The sequence below is a fragment of the Callithrix jacchus genome, chromosome 7, assembly GCF_049354715.1.
Source record: "Callithrix jacchus isolate 240 chromosome 7, calJac240_pri, whole genome shotgun sequence".
NCBI classification, from domain to species: Eukaryota; Metazoa; Chordata; class Mammalia; order Primates; family Cebidae; genus Callithrix; species Callithrix jacchus.
Window position 1 is genome coordinate 124,160,411 of NC_133508.1, and position 7,231 is coordinate 124,167,641.

A 7,231-nucleotide genomic window follows, 5' to 3' on the forward strand; every position below is an offset into this window, starting at 1 on the left:
ACTTAATACTTAAGCAGCTTTTCAAATAGAAAAGGCCTTTTAACCTCAAGCCCAAGAGAAAGCAAGGCATTGTCAAATTTGTCAAGTCTTCTTTCCATTCTACTGGCTATTTGGTAATGCCCTTGTGGCTAATTACTTGAGAGAAATGAGTGCCTTAGCTGAAGGTAACACTTATTTTGTTTTTCAGAGATGCATGAGAAATGGAGAACATGAGAAATTAAAAAGTACCTGAAGGAAAGTTTGGGTCATTGATTTTGTGGTTTTAATACAGTCATGTACCACGTAAGGATGTTTTAATCAACAAAGGACTACATATACAATGGTGGTCCCATAAAATTATAGTATAGCTAAAAAATTCCTATATCCTAATGACATCATACCTGTTATAACTTGTAGTGCAATACATAATCTTTTCTGTGCTTAGATACACAAATACTTACCATTGTGTTACAATTGCCTACATTTAGTACAGCAAAATGCTATATAGGTTTGTAGCCTATGAGCAATAGGCTATAACATCTATTAATAGGTTTGTGTATGTAAACTCTGATGTTGACACTGATGAAATCACTGAACAAAGGCGGTTTTCAGAACATATATCTGTCATTAGGAGATGTATAACCATACACATTTAAAAGCTAATGAAAATCTTACAGAACCCTAAATATTTGTAAGTTTTAAGTGAATTTTAAGAATTTATCAATTATGTATCATGAATATTTTAATCACAATAAATATTGGGCAGTGTCTCAAATTCAGATATATCTGTGCTAGGCGAGTTTTATTCAAAAAAGGAAATACTAATATGATATACTTTTTTTTTGAGTTGGAGTCTTGCTCTGTCACCAGACTGGAGTACAGTGATATGATTCAGCTCACTACAACCTCTGCCTCCCAGGTTAAGTGATCTCCCTGACTCAGCCTCCCGGATAGCTAGAACTACAGACCATATACCACCATGCCTAGCTAATTTTTTTTTTTGTATTTTAGTATAGATGGGGTTTCACTGTGTTGACCAGGGTGGCCTTGAACTCCTGACCTTGTGATCCACCCACCTTGGCTTCCCAAAATGCTGGGATTATAGGGGTGAGCCACCATGCCTGGCCAAGAATTTTTTTAAAGAGGCAGTTTTCTCTTCTCTTTAATAAGTCTAGAATACCAATTTTGAAATCCTTAGTAAATGTTCTTTTTCTTGAATCCTCATATTTACATATAACCACAAATTAGACTCTATTTGAATAGACTAGCATCTAAATTATTAGATGATATTCTAGTTAAATGTGTAGTAAGTTTGTGATGATATAATTTGACATGTTGAAGAAGATACAAACATTATAATTATCATAATTACATTCCAACTGAATATTTACATATGTATAGTAATATAAATGGAATTTTAAAAATTAAGAATACAGTATATTGCTAGTAGTAAAATAGATGCAGGATTGTATCTCAGTCCCTTTTGTCTAAATGGAGAAATATTTTATTTCAGAAATAGTAATTCCTAAGAATCTGTACTTGTGAAGTTTTTTTTTTTTTTTTTTTTTGGAGACAGGGCTTCCCTTTGTCACTCAGGCTGGAGTGCAGTAGCATGATCTTGGCTCACTGCAGCCTCGAATTCTTGAACTCAAGTGATCTTCCCTCTTCAGCACCCCAAATAGGTGGGACTACAGGCCCATGCCACCACACCTGGCTAATTTTTTTTGTATTTTTTGTAGACATAGGGTTTTGCCAAAAATGTTGCCCAGGCTGGTATTGAAACCCTGGAGTTTAAGCAATCTTCCTGTCTCAGCCCTCTAAAATGCTAGGATTACAGGCATTAGCCACTGCCCCCGGCTGTGAATCCTTATTCTTATTTGCTTTTCAGTTATTTTTCATTTTGATAAAATATACATAACATAAAACTTGCCACTGAAATCCATTTTTAAGTGTATATAATTTATTAACATTCAGTACGTTCATAGAGTTGTGCAACCATTATCCCTATCTATTTATAGAACTGTGTCATCATGTCAAACTCAAACTCTATACATTAAACAGTAACTTTCCATTTTCCCCTTCCCCCAACCCCAGGGTAAACACTGTTCTGTCTTGCTCTGTGAATTTGACTGTTCCAGGTACCTCATGTAAATAGAGTCATATAGACTGGATTTTGTATTTGTATTGTTGTGTCTGACTATTTTCACTTAGCATAATGTCATCAATGTTTATTCATGTTATATAGCATGTATGGAATTTCATTCCTTTTTAAGGCTGAGTACTATTACATTGTATGTATATGCCACATTTTGTTAATCCAGTCATCTGTTTATGGACCCTTGGATTGCTTCTACTTTTTGACTTTTTGTTACTAGTGCTGCCATGAACCTGGTATACAAAAATCTATTTGAGTGCCTGCTTTTACTTCTTTTGAATATAGACCCAGAAGTAGAATTGCTCAGTCATATGGTAATTCTATCTTTCACTTTTTGAGAAATCATCATACCATTTTCCATGGCAGCTGCACAGTTTTACATTTCCACCAGTAATGCACAAGGATTCCAATTAATTCACATACTTGCTAACCCTTGTTATTTTCTTTCTTTTTTTAATAACTATCATAAAGGGCTAGAAATGTATTCTTACTTGTTTTTACTTGTGCATAAAATTACCCTGTCTTCACTGGGTATACTATTTCTTCTTTGGAAAATCTTGCTCAATATAAAAGACAAATTACTTAGATAAGGTATCGAGAAAAAACTCTTATTGTATTTGTTGCATTAAGGGAGAATTATCTCTAACAATAGAGTTGCTAAATAAGTTAATTCATTCATTCAAAAAATATATATTGAATACCCGCTTACACCATGTCGGACAGTGTTCTAACCTTTGAGTATACAGTGATAAATGAGAAAATCATGGCCCCTGCTTTGAGGAAGCTTGCATTGTAGTGAGAGAGACATATGATAAATTAATGAATACAAAATTAAAATATCACTTTCATGATATTTATCTGACATTGTGCCTTCAAAGATAATGTATACAATATTCAGTGAAAATGCTAATATTAAATAAAATACATATTGTAAGATTGTATATATTCCAGCTATAACCTCATTTTTAAAATGCTTGTGAAAGGAAACAATGTCATGAAAATGCTAACAGTGGTAGTAGGATGATCCAATTCATTGATTTTTTTTTTTCTTAACTAAAATTTCTTCAAGTGTGCATATATTGTTACCTTAGAAACTGCAAATAATTACATAAACAATAAATTAATAAACATTAATTTTGGGATGATGTTATTTGTAGATGTATATCTACAAATATAATTAAGGTAGATGTATATCTATATAATTATATAATTAAGGTAGATGTATATCTACCTTAATTATGCCAAGTAAATGCAAGGCTTATTGTGATTTATGCCAGGTAAATCCATGGTTTATTGTGATTGAATGTTAATTTTAGCTCTAGGAAGATAGTTCGTATTTTTGGTCCGTTTGCAATGCTATTAGGATATTATGGACAAAATGGAAACTATGATTTTAAAAATTGCTCAGTATTTATTAATGGAAAATTGTTTTTATCAAAAGGAAAAATAGTGGAAAATTCACTATAGTTCTTTCACTATAGTTCTTTCTGTCTAAAAACTGTAATATATGAGTAGATAAAATATGTATTGGTGTGTTTTCACACTGCTATAAAAAAATACCTGAGATTGGATAATTCATAAAAGAAAGAGGTTTAATTGACTCATAGCTCTGCATGGCTGGGGAGGCCTCAGGAAACTTAAAATCGTGGTGGAAGGCGAACTGGAAGCAAGGTACGTCTTACAAGGTGGTGGGGGAAGCTACTACTTTTTAACTATCAGATCATGTGAGAACTCAGTATCATGAAAACAGCATGGGGGAACCCGCTCCCATGATTCATTCACTTGCCTTCCACCCTTAACATGTGGGTATTACAGGTACCTCCCACAACACATGGAGATTACAATTTGAAATGAGACTTGTGTTGGGACACAAAGCCAAACCATATCATTCCATCCCAGGCCCCTCCCCAATTTCATGTCCTTTTCACATTTCAAAACAATACCTTCCCAACAGTCCCTCTAGCATTAATCCAAAAGTCCAAGTCTAAAGTCTCCAGACAAGTCAAGTCCCTCCCACCTATGAGCCTGTAAAATCACAAACAAGTTAGTTACTTCCAAGATACAATAACGGTACAGGCATTTGGTAAATGTTCTCATTCCAACTTGGAGAAATTGGACAAAACAAAGGGGCCATAGATAGGCCCCATGCAAGTCAGAAACCTGGCAGGGCAGTCATTATATCTTAAAGCTCCAAAACCTCATTTGACTCCATGTCTCACATCCAAAGCATGCTGAGGCAAGGGATAGGCTCCCATGCCTTGGGGAGCTCTGCCCTTGTGGCTCTTCAGGGCACAGCCCTTGCAGCTGCTTTCATGGGCTGGCATTGAGTGCCTGTAGCATTTCCAGATACCTGGTGCAAGCTGTTGGTGGACCTACTTTTCTAGCATCTGGAGGACGGTGGCCTTCTTCTCAAAGCTTGACTCGGCAGTGCCCCAGTGAGGTCTCTCTGTGGGGGCTCCAACCCCACATTTCCCTTCTACACTGCCCTAGCAGAGATTCTCCAGAGGGCTTCGCCCCTGCAGCAGACTTTTGCCTGGCCATCCAGGTGTTTCCATACATGCTTTGAAATCTAGGCAGGGGTTCCCAAACCTCAACTCTTGTCTTCTGTGCTCCCACAGGCCCAAAACCACATAGAAGCTGCCAGTGCTTGTGGGTATGCACCCTCTGAAGCAAAAGCCTGAGCTATACCTTGGCCCCTTTTAGCCACGGCTGGAGCTGGAGCAGCTGGAATGCAGGGTGCTCTTCCAGGGCCACACAGAGCAACAGAGGGCCAGCTGATGATACCACTGTTCATTCTTAGGCCTCTGGGCCTATGATGGGAAGGTCTGCCACGAAGATCTCTGACATGCTCTAGACATTTTCCCCATTGTCTTGGTTATTAAATTTGGCTCCTCATTACTTACGCACATTTTTGCAGCTGGCTTAAATTGTTTTCCAGAAAATGACTTTTTTGTTTCTACCACAGAGTCAGGCTGCAGATTTTCCAAACCTTTATACCCTGCTTCCCTTTTAACATAAGTCCAGATTTCAGTTTCTTTGTGAACACACCTGACTGCTTTCAGAAAAAGCTGTGTAACCTCTTGAATGCTTTGCTGCTTCGAAGTTTCTTCTGTGGAAGAAAAAAAGAAAAAAAAGAAATTTCTTCTGTCAGATAACCTGAATCATCTCTCTGAAGTTCAAAGTTCCACATATCTCTAGGGTAGGGGAAATACCACCAGTATGTTTGCTAAAGCATAGCAAGAGGGACCTTGCTTCAATATCCAATAAATTATTTGTTTCCATCTGAGACCACCTCAGCCTGGACTCCATTTTCCATATCACTGTCAGCCTTTTGGTCAAAGCCATTCAACAAGTCTCTAGGAAGTTCCAAAGTTTCCCTCTTCCTGTCTTCTTCTGTGCCCTCTCAACTGTTCCAGCCTCTGTCTGTTACCCAGTTCCAACATCACTTCCACATTTTTAAGGAAGTGAAAATGATTTCACTTTTATATTATCTTTATAGCAGTGCGCCACTCCTGGTAACAATTTTCTGTATTAGTCTGTTTTCACACTGCTATAAAGAATGCCTGAGACTGGGTAATTAATAAAGGAAAGAGAGTTAATTGACTGATAGTTCCACGTGGCTGGAGAGATCTCAGGAAGATTAAAATTATGGCAGAAGGTGAAGGGGAAGCAAGGCATGTCTTACATGGTGGCAGGAGAGAGAGCGCAGAGGAGACTGCCACTTTTTAACCATCAGACCTTGGGAGAACTCACTCACTATTATGAAAACAGCATTGGGGGAAACTGCCCTTGTGATCCAGTTACCTCCCTCCCTCAACATGTGGCAATTACAGGTCCCTCCCTCACCTGGGGATTATAATTTGAGATGAGATTTTCGTGGGTACACAAAGCCAAACCATATTAAAATAATACTGAATTTTGAATAACTTACTGTGAATTGATGTTACAGTCTGATTTGAAGAGTACCTCTTTAGCATAACAATATAGTACATTGCCTAGTAATAGAATAATCCTTTAAGAAGGAGCTCTGGAGAGGGGAAGGGGGCTTCTTTTTAAAAAAAAATTTCAACTGAGTAATAACTTTATTAGATGCCTGATATTTATCACACATTGCATGTTAGCACGTAGTATTTCTAACCTTGTAAAAATAGGTAGTATAGATGAGAATATTGAGGCCCAAGAGTCAGTTAATATTTCCAAAGTCACAAATTAATATGTATATTTGAGTTAAAAAAAAGTTACTAAGAGAGAGCCTGAAGATAATTTCCAATAAGCCCTAGTAATGGATGTTTTCATAGGATTCTTATGTCTGATTCAGAATCATTAGCTCCACGATAATCTAACTTACCTAGTTTACAAGGTAACTAGCTTTGAATGTATTTTGTCTCCTCAACACTTTCTAGGAGGAAGCTTTTCTCAAGAACCAATCCCTGCATTGAAGTGAGAGAAAATGGAGGTCAGGTGACTAATTAGGGTTTGGGTGTATAAGAATTCAATAAAAGGAAGGAAAATTAGATATTATTTAAGATATACTGCGCTTAATTCTATTTTCTTATGGGATTTAAGTAGCTTCTTATGAGTTAAATGTTTAAAAGAAATGTAAGGCTGGATGTGGTGACTCATGCCTATAATCCCAGCACTTTGGGAGGCCAGAGGCAGGCAGATCACCTGAAGTCAGGAGTTTGAGACCAGCCTGGCCAACATGGTGAAACCCCATCTCTACTAAAACAAAAAATTAGCTGGGCGTGGTGGTGCGCACCTGTAATGCCAGCTACTAAGGAGGCTGAGGGGGGAGAATCACTTAAACCTGGGAGGCAGAGGTTGCAATGAGTCCACATTGTGCTACTGCGCTCCAGCCTGGGTGACAAAAAGAAGAAGAAAAAAGAAATATAAGTTATATTATTTCTTACAGATAGGAGTTAAGTCTAATTAAATACAAAAATTATTCATTAAAAAGTATTCTAGCATTTATAGGAAATTAAAAATATATATCAGACTCTTATAGTACCCTTAATGTTTATATCCATTTATTCTGTTTTTGATTATTAGTATCCGTTAATTGCTTGTTAAATAAAATTTGGGTTTTTCTTTATGTAG

At 36.9% G+C, this 7,231-nt stretch overlaps 1 protein-coding gene across 3 annotated transcripts in view; it reads left to right on the forward strand.

Moving 5' to 3' along the window:
* HS2ST1 (heparan sulfate 2-O-sulfotransferase 1) overlaps positions 1–7,231 on the forward strand; it is a 199,698-nt gene that overhangs the window by 62,523 nt on the left and 129,944 nt on the right. Inside the window, exon 2 of one of the 3 annotated variants that reach the window (XM_078332365.1) lies at positions 188–6,590. The exons of the other annotated variants lie outside the window; for them this stretch is intronic. The gene's annotated coding sequence lies outside the window, so the exon portion shown is untranslated. The remainder of the gene's footprint in view (positions 1–187; positions 6,591–7,231) is intronic. 3 annotated transcript variants of the gene reach the window in all.